This window comes from Schistocerca piceifrons, chromosome 4 (genome assembly GCF_021461385.2).
Source record: "Schistocerca piceifrons isolate TAMUIC-IGC-003096 chromosome 4, iqSchPice1.1, whole genome shotgun sequence".
Taxonomy (NCBI): Eukaryota; Metazoa; Arthropoda; class Insecta; order Orthoptera; family Acrididae; genus Schistocerca; species Schistocerca piceifrons.
In genome coordinates, this window is record NC_060141.1 from 541,644,383 (window position 1) to 541,659,349 (window position 14,967).

The 14,967-nt window shown below is 44.9% G+C and overlaps 1 pseudogene; it reads left to right on the top strand.

The window, feature by feature from the left end:
• The first annotated feature begins 12,047 nt into the window (after window positions 1-12,047).
• Window positions 12,048-12,165, top strand: LOC124796916 (annotated as a pseudogene).
• The last annotated feature ends 2,802 nt before the right edge of the window (window positions 12,166-14,967 follow it).

A 14,967-nucleotide genomic window follows, 5' to 3' on the forward strand; every position in this document is an offset into this window, starting at 1 on the left:
ACAATGAATACAAGGAATCGGGTAAAACATCAAATCTAAGACATCGCTGTGGCAGGAAAAAGATCTGCAAGAACGGGACCAAAGACGACTGAAGAGAATCGTTCAAAGAGACAGAAGTGCAACCCTTGCGCAAATAGCTGCAGATTTCAATGCTAGGTTATCAACAAGAGTGAGAGTGCGAACCATTCAACGAAACATCATCGATATGGGCTTTCGGAGCCGAAGGCCCACTCACGTGCCCTTGATGACTACATGACACAAAGATTTACGCCTCGCTGGGGCCCGTCAACACCGACATTGGACTGTTGGTGACTGGAAACACGTTGCTTGATCGGGAGAGTCTCGTTTCAAATTGTACCGAGTGGATGGACATGTACGGGACCCTACATGTCAGCAGGGGACTGTTCCAGCTGGTAGAGGCTCTGTAATGGTGTGGAGCGTGTGCAGTTGGAGTGATATGGGACCCGACCCGTGATACGTCTAGATTCGACTGTCACAGGTGAGACGTAGGTAAACATCGTGTTGATCACCTGCATCCATTCGTGTCCATTGTGCATTCCGACGGACTTGGGCAATTCCAACAGGACAATCCGACACCCCACATGTCCAGAATTGCTACACAGTGGCTCCAGGAACACTCTTCTGAAGTTAAAAACTTCCGCTGACCACCAAACTCCCCAACATGGACATTATTGAGCATATCTAGGATGCCTTGCAACGTGCTGTTCAGAAGAGACCTCCGCGCCCTCGTAGTCTTACGGATTTATAGAGAGCCCTGCAGGATTCCTGGAGTCATTTCCCTCCAACACTACTTCAGACATTAGTCGAGTCCATGCCACGTTGTATTGCAGCATTTGCTCGAGGGAGCACTACACGATTTTAGGCAGGTGTACCATTTTTTTGGCTCTTCAGTGTATGACCAAACGTATATTTATTAATATCAGCAGTGATGAACTGTTGCTGACACGGATACAAATCTGAATACGTGTCAGAGGAACAGTTACTTTTCACAGGTTAGTATCACAAGATAGCGTGACATGGGATACGTTGATTGTGTGGTTACAGTGCAGAATTAATCAATTAAAGCACTAAGAATATCGAGATGTGGGATATGACTTTTCCCAAACTGCAATCTTACTGCTTCGTTTGAATGTTTTTACACAGAGTGAACTTCGCCCATCAAAAGCTGTTTTCCTATGCTCGTATAAAATGCATGCATAGCCGGCCGGAGTGGCCGAACGGTTAAAGGCGCTACAGTCGGGAACCGCACGACCGCTACGGTCGCAGGTTCGAATCCTGCCTCGGGCATGGATGTGTGTGACGTCCTTAGGTTAGTTAGGTTTAAGTAGTTCTAAGTTCTAGGGGACTTATGACCACAGCAGTTGAGTCCCATAGTGCTCAGAGTCAAAATGCATGCACTGTCAGTGCAGATGTAACTACACTCCTGGAAATTGAAATAAGAACACCGTGAATTCATTGTCCCAGGAAGGGGAAACTTTATTGACACATTCCTGGGGTCAGATACATCACATGATCACACTGACAGAACCACAGGCACATAGACACAGGCAACAGAGCATGCACAATGTCGGCACTAGTACAGTGTATATCCACCTTTCGCAGCAATGCAGGCTGCTATTCTCCCATGGAGACGATCGTAGAGATGCTGGATGTAGTCCTGTGGAACGGCTTGCCATGCCATTTCCACCTGGCGCCTCAGTTGGACCAGCGTTCGTGCTGGACGTGCAGACCGCGTGAGACGACGCTTCATCCAGTCCCAAACATGCTCAATGGGGGACAGATCCGGAGATCTTGCTGGCCAGGGTAGTTGACTTGCACCTTCTAGAGCACGTTGGGTGGCACGGGATACATGCGGACGTGCATTGTCCTGTTGGAACAGCAAGTTCCCTTACCGGTCTAGGAATGGTAGAACGATGGGTTCGATGACGGTTTGGATGTACCGTGCACTATTCAGTGTCCCCTCGACGATCACCAGTGGTGTACGGCCAGTGTAGGAGATCGCTCCCCACACCATGATGCCGGGTGTTGACCCTGTGTGCCTCGGTCGTATGCAGTCCTGATTGTGGCGCTCACCTGCACGGCGCCAAACACGCATACGACCATCATTGGCACCAAGGCAGAAGCGACTCTCATCGCTGAAGACGACACGTCTCCATTCGTCCCTCCATTCACGCCTGTCGCGACACCACTGGAGGCGGGCTGCACGATGTTGGGGCGTGAGCGGAAGACGGTCTAACGGTGTGCGGGACCGTAGCCCAGCTTCATGGAGACGGTTGCGAATGGTCCTCGCCGATACCCCAGGAGCAACAGTGTCCCTAATTTGCTGGGAAGTGGCGGTGCGGTCCCCTACGGCACTGCGTAGGATCCTACGGTCTTGACGTGCATCAGTGCGTCGCTGCGGTCCGGTCCCAGGTCGACGGGCTCGTGCACCTTCCGCCGACCACTGGCGACAACATCGATGTACTGTGGAGACCTCACGCCCCACGTGTTGAGCAATTCGGCGGTACGTCCACCCGGCCTCTTGCATGCCCACTATACGCCCTCGTTCAAAGTCCGTCAACTGCACATACGGTTCACGTCCACGCTGTCGCGGAATGCTACCAGTGTTAAAGACTGCGATGGAGCTCCGTATGCCACGGCAAACTGGCTGACACTGACGGCGGCGGTGCACAAATGCTGCGCAGCTAGCGCCATTCGACGGCCAACACCGCGGTTCGTGGTGTGTCCGCTGTGCCGTGCGTGTGATCATTGCTTGTACAGCCCTCTCGCAGTGTCCGGAGCAAGTATGGTGGGTCTGACACACCGGTGTCAATGTGTTCTTTTTTCCATTTCCAGGAGTGTACTTCTTACGTACTACAGCGTGTCAGCAAGAAAAAATAAATATTATTAACTGCATGAACAACTAACTGCATGAAACCTACAAAACACAGTTTCCATGGATACCCACCATTTGATGATTCATTGTCCCAGTTTTGAGCCACTGTAAAATTATCGTTTTGAAAAACAAGATGTGATTGCTCTCAGCTTCTATAGAAGTCAACTTGTATTATGCTACAATGTTTGGTGTCCAGAATGGAAGTGAAACATTACAAATGTAAGTGTAGTGCAAATGTTTTCTTTTTATGTTGTTAGGCCTCGTTTCCGCAAGTACAGTTATGATAGTAATATAGATTATATATAATCTGCGACTGCAATAAAAGTCTAAGTAAGACTACACGCTTTTATCTTTATTTGAAAGTATCTTTAGTTGTAAGTTTCGTACTGCATTCCTAATGTTATTCTAAGCATAGGAGTTAGATTTTAGTACATCGCATGTCACTCAATACGGAATGTGTTTTCGTTTTGTTGTTGTGTAGATCCACTTTCATCTTGAGTACGTTATTGGAGGCGAGGTCTGGTAAGTAAGGTTGTGGTTCGAGACACTCAAATTTCGTATCCTGTTTTGTTGCTATCGTTCAACGGACAGCTTGGGGACAAGTGTTGTCGTGTTGCAACAAAACACCTGCAATCAAAAGTCTTCGTCGTTTACTCCTGATTGCAGGGCGAAGGTAATTTGGCAGCAGATTTGAGTATGAATTACTGGTCGTTGTTAATCGTCTTTCCATGTGATGCTGCAAAATTACACCTGTTGCATCCCAAAAGGTAGCGGCATGACTTTTTCTGCCGACGGTTGAGGGTTTTTTTATTTTCGCGAAGAGCTAAAGCGCCAGTTCTTACTCGATCTTTTTGTTTCAGGTTGGCAATAGTGCACCTAGATTTCATCTCATGTAATAGATATCTCTAGAAGTCCATTATCTTCCACCTGGGACATACGCAAAAGTTCGGAACAGGGAAAGGCGCGACTATCTATAAATTTAGCAGATAACTGAATCTCAGCACATCGTTGACACTATTGTGTGCTGAACTAACATTAATTTCCAAAACAGTGGTGGTTTCGTTTACAGTGATATGCTCCTTTAACTTCACAAGCCCTTCCTCTGCAGCATTGTTACCGTTGGTCACAAGTAGTGGGTCTAATGCGGGTACGTAGCGCCTTCCACGGAAGTGACGCCTCTTTTAAACTTTCTGACACTCCTACATTTTCTGCACGGACACACGTAGATCACCGCACTGTGTTTCCATTCTTTGATACATTCACACAGAATTAACAACTTTAATATTAAAAAGAAAGTATCACAGCTTGCGTCTCCAACGCGTAGAAGCTCAGCAATGGGGCGGCCATGTTTGCAGTGGCAGAGTTGCAGTAATAGGCAGCCACCTGCTGATCATTTGTAGAAAAACACAGATAACTTCTGCTCACGGCCAAATTTATAGAACAAATTTTAGAAATTATATTGCACTTCTAAGATTTTCATTTCAATCACTCTCGTTCAAAACACAGTATTTAAAAACAATTTCCTTTTATAGATGCCGGCCGCTGTGGCCGAGCGGTTCTAGGCGATTCAGCCCGGAACAGCCCCGCTGATACGGTCGCAGGTTTGAATCCTGCCTCGGGTATGGATGTGTGTGATGTCCTTAGGTTAATTAGCTTGATGTAGTTCTAAGTCTACGGGACTGATGACCTTAGATGTTAAGTTCCATAGTGCTTAGAGCCATTTGAACCATCTTTGTATAAATCTCATTTTTGCATGCTTGTAAAGTCGAGAAAGGTTCGAAAAGACTTCTGCCAAATTATTTTGAATTCTGTGGAAAGATTACATAATTCTGATATACGTTGTGTAAGGATAATTTCCAATTCATGCGGGCAAGTAGTGAGTGACTCCTTTTTTATTAAGATTACCATTCCTAACGACCATAGGTATTCTTTCATAAGTCGATCGTTGGATTTACTCAGCTTGTAACACACAGAAAGGAATGTTAGCAAAATCAGTCACATTTTGAGAGTAACGTTCTGCTCTGGTTACCCACATTAAACAGAGGTAGTTGAAGTTGTGGCTCCGTCAACAAAGTCGAACATTCTACTGTGATGGTGTCAACAAAGTGGTCTTTCGTTGGGAAACATGTGTTAGTTGCCATGGTGATAATTTTGAGGAATAAATATGTAAACATGAAGGATAAAGATTTAGAATGTTAATAACGTTTGTTTTATTTCAAAATCTTTAAGATTTTTCGCCTAATAAATTCGGAGGCATTACTTTTCAGCACGCCCTTTTAAACGTCATGAGCCAACTCACAGCAGACAACTACAATTTGTTGATAGGAAAAAGTTTGTCACTACATTTTTGCTGTTCATGCAGTAAAACTTCAACATCAGGCATGAAAAGTTTTAATTTATTACTTCTGTAGTACTAATTCTATTCGAAACATATTTTGCACACGGTATTCACAGTTCAGTAGATATGATGTCGTAAATACTAAGATGCGTGAGAAGGTAGCTTTTGCTAAAAACGGAGTGGAAATTACCCAGACTACAATCATCTGGTGTCTGATAATAAGAGCACTTTGCGACTCCCAACGAACATTAAATATAATTTTAAACCTACTGTAAAAATTTTAGGCTTATATGCTTAACGTTAAATATTTGCAACAGCATCTCGTCTGTAAATTATTTCTTTGTTTGTAGGTTCTGTGTCTGGACACAAAGGGTGCATTCAGACTTTCGGAAAAGTATCCCAACAGTCTCGAAGATGTATAGAGCAAACGTGGGCAAACTATCGCACAATCAGCTTAACAGATCATGCATTCAAGATTCTTACAAGAGTATACAGAAGAATGGAAAATAAAGTTGAGGATATGTTACATGACGATTAGGTCGACTTTCGAAGAGGTGAAGGCACTAGAGGCATTTTTGATATTGTGCCTGACAAAAAAATTCAAGACCCATGCACAGAATTTGTCAACCTTGAAAGAAACCATTCCACAATGCAAAGCGGTGCAAGATGCTCTAAATTCTCACGAAAACAGGTGTAAACTATAGAGGAGTGCGGGTAATGCACAAAATACATAACAACTAACACAGAAAAATAAGAATGGGAAGCCAAGAACGAAGGCTCGGATTAGAATGGGTACAAGGCAGGGATATAGTCTTTCATCCTTACTGTTCTATGTGTACATCGAAGGTGCAATGATGGAAATATTTGAAAGATGCATGAGTAAGATTAAAATTCGGGGTAAAAGAATATCGATTTAAGACATTGCTACACTCAGCGCAAGTGAAGAAAAATTGCAGGATCAGCTGAATAGAATTAACAGTCTAATGAGCAGACACTATGTGTTGAGAGAGTAACCCAATGAAAGACGAAAGCAGAAGAAACAAAAATTAGATCAGCCATGAGCTCATCATCAGTACTGGAGACCACTGTATAGACGAAGTGAAGGAACCAAAGTAACGCAGGACAGACGAAGAAAGGAGGGTATAAAAATCTGAATAGCAGCACAGGGGAAGAGGGCATTCCTGGCCAAACGAAGTCCATTAGTACCAAACATAGGCCCTAATTTGAAGAAGTAATTCATGAGAATGTACATTGTATGGTAGTGAAGCATGGGCTTTGGGTCAATTGGAAGAGAAGAGAATGGAAGTGAAAACTGAGAGGTGTGGTAAGATAAGATATGAGGATGTTTTCCGCAGAATTGGCGAGGAAAGAAATATGCATAAAACTTCCACAAGATGAAGGGACAGTATGATAAGACATTTGTTAAGACGTCCAGGATTAGCTCCCATGTTTTTTGAGAGATATGTGGAGGGTAAAAAACGCAGGGATGACAGAAATTGGAGTATATGAATCAAATAACTGAAGTCGCTGGGAGCAAGTGCTATTCTGAGATGAAGAGGTTGGCACGGTTGATGAATTCGTGGAAGACCGCATCAAAGCTGTCAGAAGACTGATGACACTCGCCCCCCACCCCCTTATCTCCCCCTATCCCCCCAAAAAATTAATAATCGTGACTGACGCAAGAAGACAGCGACTAGGTTGGTTGTATCATAGCGTCACTTTGCATGAACAACTGGGCCGTTTGACTGCCTGACTTATTAAGTTTGACTTGCGAGTCATACGTGTCCGCGAATAACTGTATAAGGTGTATGAAAGTGGGAAGCACTTGGACGTTTTTCCTTGACATTATTGATCTTGAAGTGTTGGCAGAAGAGCCAACACCGTGTTGCTAGAGGAGGCCGAAATGCACGCGTTTAATTACACGCAGACTGGCGTGAGGTCTGAAACTGTTAAGGGAATAAGACTAGCAAAACAGGAGGTACTGGTAGAATACTTAACTTTAATCCACAATCGGTGAACATATCTCTTGACTTTACATAATTTCCATTTCAATATACACTGGTATTGGCGCCTTGCTAGGACGTAGCAAATGACGTAGCTGAAGGCTATGTTAACTATCGTCTCGGCAAATGAGAGCGTAATTTGTCAGTGAACCATTGCTATGAACGTCGGCTGTACAACTGGGGCGAGTGTTAGTAAGTCTCTCTAGACCTGCCGTGTGGCGGCGCTCGGTCTGCAATCACTGACAGTGGCGACACGCGGGTCCGACGTATACTAATGGACCGCGGCCGATTTAAAGGCTACCACCTAGCACGTGTGGTGTCTGGCGGTGACACCACAGATCTATTTCAGTTATCAGCATGGTATATAATAAGCCGAAAAGTGAGCCACGTGCGGTGTCTTAATCTGGTTCGCACAGTGAGGGTAGCCAGTGTAATACACTTTCGCCTCCGTAAGTTTCACTTACACGGAGCGTAGCCGGTCGCACGTCTTGTCTCCGAGTGATGCGCGGGCACCAGCGGTCGCCACGGAGAGGCCAATGGCATCGCGCCGTCCGTCAACCGTGACTTTTTAATTGGTGTCGAATACGGCCTTAAATGCCCTCTCTGTCGGGTCGTGGGAGTTTCCCGTCCAGTTAACAGATGGCAGCACTGTGTGGCGCGGCGGGGCAGTCAGCAGCCTTCTGCCCAGGTGATGGCAGCGAGATAGCTAGTCCGCTGCTGCCCCTCGTCGGCGCACTACGTGTTGTGCACGGTGTCAGAAGATCATGCCTGGTTACAGGCTCAGGGCTTTCAAATGAGTGACAGAAAGAAATTCTAGCATGCATTAGTCAAAGGAAGGAAAGCGATAAAGGAAACTAGAGAGCTCGAAATTAGAACCCAAAAGCACCGATAAGTATATGGTTAGCTGGAAGATGTGGTCTATCTCCTTACGTTTCTGCGTATCACACCGTGCGAATACAGTTATTCAGATTTGTTATTTACATTGTTTCCATTGCTCTTGGGGCAGTCCAGCTCATGGAAATAATACACTCCTGTTACTTGTTATTTGTTAGATTTAATGTAGCGACAGTCAAAGAGTAAGCAACGAAAGCTGGAAAGCATAAACCAAGAATCTAAATCTACATGTTCATCTGCATCTAGATGGATACATTGTAAATCACACTAAAGTACCCGGCAGAAGGTTCATCGAAGCAACTTCACAATTATTGCCGGCCGTCGTGGCCGAGCGGTTCTAGGCGCTACAGTCTGGATCCGCGCGACCGCTACGGTCGCAGGTTCGAATCCTGCCTCGGGCATCGATGTGTGTGATGTCCTTAGGTTAGTTAGGTTTAAGTAGTTCTAAGTTCTAGGGGACTGATGACCACAGCAGTTAAGTCCCATAGTGCTCAGAGTCATTTGAATTTCACAATTATTCTCGTATTATTCCACTCTCGAACTGTCCGCGGAAGAAATGAACGCCTATATCTTTCCGTGTCAGGTCTGATTTCCCTTACTTTGTTATAATGACTGTTTCTCCATGAGTAGGTTGGCGTCAGCAAAATATTTTCGCACTCGGCAATGAGAAACGCCTTTCTTTCATTGATGTCTATCGCAAATCCTGTATCATGTCCGTGACACTTTCTTCCCTAATTCTCGATAACGCAAAAAGTGCTGCTCTTGAACTTTCTCGATGTATCCCGTTAATCCTGTCTTGCAAGGATCCAACATGGCGCAACAGTACTCCAAAGGCAGTTTTTTAACAAATCTGTTGTATCTTGTAACCGTACTGCAAATAAATCTCAGACTTTGGTTCGCCTTCCCCACTTTCCAATTTAAGTTGTTCGTAACTGTAATTCCTGGGGGTTTAGTTGAATTTGTGGCCTTTAGATACGATTGATTTATCGTATAACCGAAGTTTAACGGATTCCTTTTAACACTCATGCGGATGACCTCACACTTGCATTATTTAGGGTTCATTGCCAAGTTGATATACCATACAGATATCTTTTCTAAATAGTTTTGTAATATGTTTCCATCTTCCGATGACTTCACCAGACGATAAACGACAGCATCATCTGCTAACAACCTAAGGCTGCTGCTCCTCACATTGTCTCCTAAATCGTTTATACAAACAGGGAACAGCAGAGGGCCTTTAACACTACGTTGGAGGACGGCAGAGAATGGCTCTGAGAACTATGGGACTTAACATCTGAGGTCATCAGTCACCTAGAACTTAGAACTACTTAAACCTAACTACCCTAAGGACATCACACACATCCATGCCCAAGGCAGGATTCGAGCCTGCGACCGTAGCGGTCGCGCGGTTCCAGACTGTAGCGCCTAGAACCGCTCGGCCACATCGGCCGGCGAGAACGGCAGAAATCACTTCTGTTTTACCCGATCACTTTCCGTAATTACTACGGAGTGTGACCTCTCTGACATGAAATCACAACTGAGACGATATTCCACAAGCATGCAATGATTGCAAGCCTCTTGTGACGCACAGCGTCAAAAGCCTTTTGGAATTATAGAAATACGGAATCAATTTCAAACCCCTTTTCAATACCACTCAACACTTCGTGTTCACCACAATTCCTCTACGTGGTGCACCAGATTAGACATAGTTCTTAGTCGATGTCTCTACAAATGGAGTTCATTTTCAAATGCAATAAAACATTGATGTTCATGAGTAAAAATGTATTTTTATCGTTCTATACACAACACGCGTATGCAATACCTCTAAGTTTGTTCATGATTTCACGGACAAAAGTACACACATCAAAAAAAAGTTTTGCATCACTTCGGTTCCGAGAGTTCCGGGACCTGTACAGAAAATTGGAACAGAGATCAACATAAACATCATTTCCACCATTTATACTGCTCGTGAAAACCAGACATTGCATGTTGTACCACCATACAGTGAAACTTTCAGAGGTGGTGGTCCAGATTGCTGTACACACCAGTACCTCAGATACCCAGTAGCACGTACTCTTGAATTACTGCATGCCTGTATTCCTCTTGGAATACTGTCCAAAAGTTCATCAAGGCACTGTTGGTCCAGATTGTCCCACTCGTCAACAGCGATACGTCGTAGGTCCCTCAGAGTGGTTGGTGGGTCACATCGTCCATAAACAGCCCTTTTCAACCCATCCCAGACATGTTCGATAGGGTTCATGTCTGGAGAACATGCTGGTCGTTCTAGTCGAGCGATGTCGTTATCCTGAAGGAAGTCATTCACAACTTGTGTGTGACGGGGGCGCGAATTGTCGTCTATGAAGACGAATGCCTTGCCAATAACTGCCCATACGGTTGCACTATCGGTCGGAGGATGGCATTCACGTATCGTACAGCCCTCACGGCGCCTTTCATGACCACCAGCGGCGTCCGTCGGCCCCACATAATGCCACCCCAAAACAGGAGAGAACCTCCTGCACTCGCTAGACAGTGTGTATAAGGCGTTCATCTAACCGGGTTGCCTCCAAACACGTCTCCGACGATTGTCTGGTTGAAGGCATATGCGGCACTCGTCGGTGAAGAGAACGTGATGCCTATCCTGAGCGGGCCGGCCGCGATGGCCGTGCGGTTCTAGGCGCTCCAGTTCGGAGCCGCGCTGCTGCTACGGTCGCAGGTTCGAATCCTGCCTCGGGCATGGAAGTGTGTGATGTCTTTAGGTTAGTTAGGTTTAATTAGTTCTAAGTTCTAGGGGACTGATGACCACAGCAGTTGAGTCCCATAGTGCTCAGAGCCATTTGAACCATATCCTGAGCGGTCCATTCGGCATGTTGTGCCCATCTGTACCGCGCTGCATGGTGTTGTGGTTGCAAAGATGGACCTCGCCATGGACGTCGGCGGTGAAGTTGCGCATCATGCAGCTTATCCCGCACAGTTTTGGTCGTAACACGACGTCCTGTGGTTGCACGAAAAGTATTATTCAACTTGGTGGCGTTACTGTCAGGGTTCCTCCGAGCTATAATCCGTAGGTAGCGGTCATCCACTGCAGTAGAAACCCTTAGGCGGCCTGAGAGAGGCATGTCATCGACAGTTCCTGTCTCTCTATATCCCTTCCATGTCCGAACAACATCGCTTTGGCACTCTCCGAGACGGCTGGACACTTCGCTTTTTCAGAGCCCTTCCTGGTACAAAGTAACATTGCGAACGCGATCGAACCGCGGTATTGACCGTCTAGGCATGTACCTCCTACCTTGTGGAATGCCTGAAACCGATCGACTGTCGGACCCCCTCCATCTAATAGACGCTGCTCATGCATGGTTGTTCACATCTTTGGGTGGGTTTAGTGACATCTCTGAACAGTCAAAGGGACTGTGTCTGTGATACAATATACACAGTCAACGTCTATCGTCAGGAGTTCTGGTAAACGGGGTGATGCAAAACTTATTTTGATATGTGTAAATTGCTGTACTAGGTGATGAATGATAAATTTTAAATGTATGCCACCAAAAGCGTTTCACGTAGATAAGTTACAGGGGTTGGATACAAAAATAGAAACATCGCGAGAAATGAATGCTTGGACGTAAATGTAGGTGCTAGCCAAGCCTGCAGGTTGGCTATTTATAATTGGCCATAAGTGACATGTGTGTAGTGCCCTCAATATGTTCAAAGTATGAGACGCGGCAAGAACAGTGTTCTACCTCGTTGCGAGGGCGTTATTTCGGAGCAAAGTGAATTCGAACGTGGCCAAATTGTTCGTGCCGATGTGATGGGTGCTTTCATAACCAACGTAGCCGAAGTGTTTGATGTTTCGAGAGGCACCGTAACCAAGATTTTTTACGGTTACAGGGAAAGCCGAAAAACATTATCTCTTAAATCCCAAACCAACGGCCTTGCCACAGTGGTAGCACCGGTTCCCGCCAGATCGCCGAAGTTAAGCGTTGTTGGGCTGGGCTAGCACTTGGATGGGTGACCATCCGGTCTGCCGAGCGCTGTTGGAAAGCAGGGTGCACTCAGCCCTTGTGAGGCAAACTGAGGAGCTACTTGATTGAGAAGTAGCGACTCTGATCCTGTAAACTGACATACGGCCGTGAGAGCGGTGTGCTGACCACATGCCCCTCCATATCCTCATCCAGTGATGCCTGTGGTCTGAGGATGACACGGCGGCCGGTCGGTACCGTTGGGCCTTCCAAGGCCTGTTCGGACAGAGTTTAGTTAAATCCTAACACTGACGGCAGAGCGTGTTGAGCTATCGTGGTAGACGGTTACTGAAGAGGATTGTGACGATAATAAGAGGAAGACAGCTGGAAAGATCATAACGGAGCTAAATAGTCCTAATCGCGAATGCTATAAGGGAGCTCCATAAGCAGGGAATTGCACGGCGAGCTGAAATTTCAAAATCTCACATCAGTGATGCAAATGACCGTAACAGGGAAACTTGGTGCCGAAGACATAAAACCTGGACTGTGGAGAAATGGAAGAAAGTCATTTGGTCGCATGAGTCTTGTTTCACACTGTTTCCAACCTCTGGCCGAGTTTTCGTCTCAAGAGTGAAACATGGCTGGGTTCGGTGGTTTCGGGAGCCATTTCGTGGTACTCCATGGGCTACCAGGTTACTCTTCAAGGTCGTATTACTGTCAACGATTATGTGATTAGCTGATCAGGCCATCCAGTGATACAACATAGTGATGATGCGTTCCAAGCCGACAGGGCATCTGTTTCCACCGCTCGCGTCGTCCAGGACTGGTTTTGTGAGCACGACGATGGACTGTCGCATTTCCCTTGGCCACCACAGTCATCAGATCTCAATATCGTTGACGCTTTGTGGTCTGCCTTGTAGAGCAAATTTTTTAAACAAAATTTTTAATGGTGGCTGTTTGCAGTAAATACTTAGTAAGTCACGAAATGTAATCATCCGCTTAACCCACCTCCAACATCATCTTGTGAGGACTCTGTGCTCACAATAACAGTTATCCAACGCTCTATTGATTTACTTTATTTAAATGTCACTGTACGCCTGTTAATGTTGCGCATGCAGAATATTCCATAACAAAGAACTGTATTTTTCATTCTAAACTTCTGTTGGGCGCTACTGTTAATGTTGATGATGGTGGGAGGGGTGGTATTACTAATAAATATCTGGTTATACTAAGGGGTAATGGTCTAAGAGAGGTTGAGAGCCACTGAGATAGATCGAGAAAAGCTACTGATTTCGGTATTCATTCTCAAGAACGCTTTTGGAAATGCGTGAAATCATTTCAATAGAGTGGATATGTGCGTTGCGCAGTACTGTTGCGTTTTGAGCTGAACTATGAACAATTCTATCAGTAGAGTAAAAATGGTTTACATTTTTCTTTTGTTTCAGGTAATGCATGAGAAATCGAAGGCAGGTGACGCTTCTGGTCTCTCTGGTGTTGCTCATTGGCTGAATATATCTTCTCATATATGAGGCTGGTTCGTAGTACAATGCACTTCTTCGTTTTATTTCATTATATGTCTTTTTTAAAGTTTTATACTAATTATTAAATTTTGTATGAAAATTAAGCATTTCTCCTTAAATATCTCTCTTTCTGTGGGCTGAGGTGCGGGACGCCATTGCCTGTAAATTTTGCCCTTTGGAGAACAGCATTTCAGAAAAACGTGACACGATAACTGTCTAGAATACCAATATCTATATAGAACGTTAACATTCCCGATTTCCATGTGAGAACGAGAAATTAAATGTTTTAAGAGCAGACTGCTTGCGACTGCACTATCTTGCCCCACGTAACACCGGAAAACACATTTTGAGGTCATTGACTGTAGGTGGAGTATACTCGCAACGACTTCAGTTTCGTACGGTACGTGAGCGCTCAGCCTATAAATAACGTACGAAAATAGATTTTTATTTCTGTTTCCTCTACAATAAACCATTCTGTTAGACTTCCGACCATATAAACACCTTAATAATGTGAGTCTGATATGTTACGATTGATTGGCTAAGATCTATAGAATCTCGAAATATAATGCGACTTGAATGCAATATGTTTTTAACAGTTCACACAACGAAACTCAGTCTCCAAATCTGGCAGGAAAACCAGAGAGATCCTGGACATATGTAAAGCACACCAGCGAGCAGATTCAGTCAGTACCTTCACTCCACGATCTATTGGTTATGAACTGTAGCTTAAAACTGAAGAAACTACAAAAAGGTGGGAATTTAAGGTGATGGGACCTGGATAAACTGAAAGAACCAGATGTTGTACAGAGTTTCAGGGAGAGCATAAGCGAACAATTGACAGGACTGGGGAAAAGAAATACAGTTGAAGAAGAATGGGTAGCTTTGAGGGATGAAATAGTGAAGGCAGCAGAAGATCAAATAGGTAAAAAGATGAGGGCTGGTAGAAACCCTTGGGTAACAGAAGAAATATTGAATTTATTTGATGAAAGTAGAAAATATAAAAACGCAGTAAATGAAGCAGGCAAAAAGGAATACAAACGTCTCAAAAATGAGATCGACAGGAATGGCTAGAGGCAGGGATGGCTTGAGGACAAATGTAAGGATGTAGAGGCCTATCTCACTAGGGGTAAGATAGATACTGCCTACAGGAAAATTAAAGAGACCTTTGGAGAAAAGAGAACGACTTGCATGAATATCAAGAGCTTTGATGGAAACCCAGTTCTAAGGAAAGAAGGGAAAGCAGAAAGGTGGAAGGAGTATATAGAGGGTCTATACAAGGGCGGTGTACTTGAGGGCAATGTTATAGAGATGGAAGAGGATGTAGATCAAGATGAAATGGGAGATAGGATACTGTGTGAAGAGT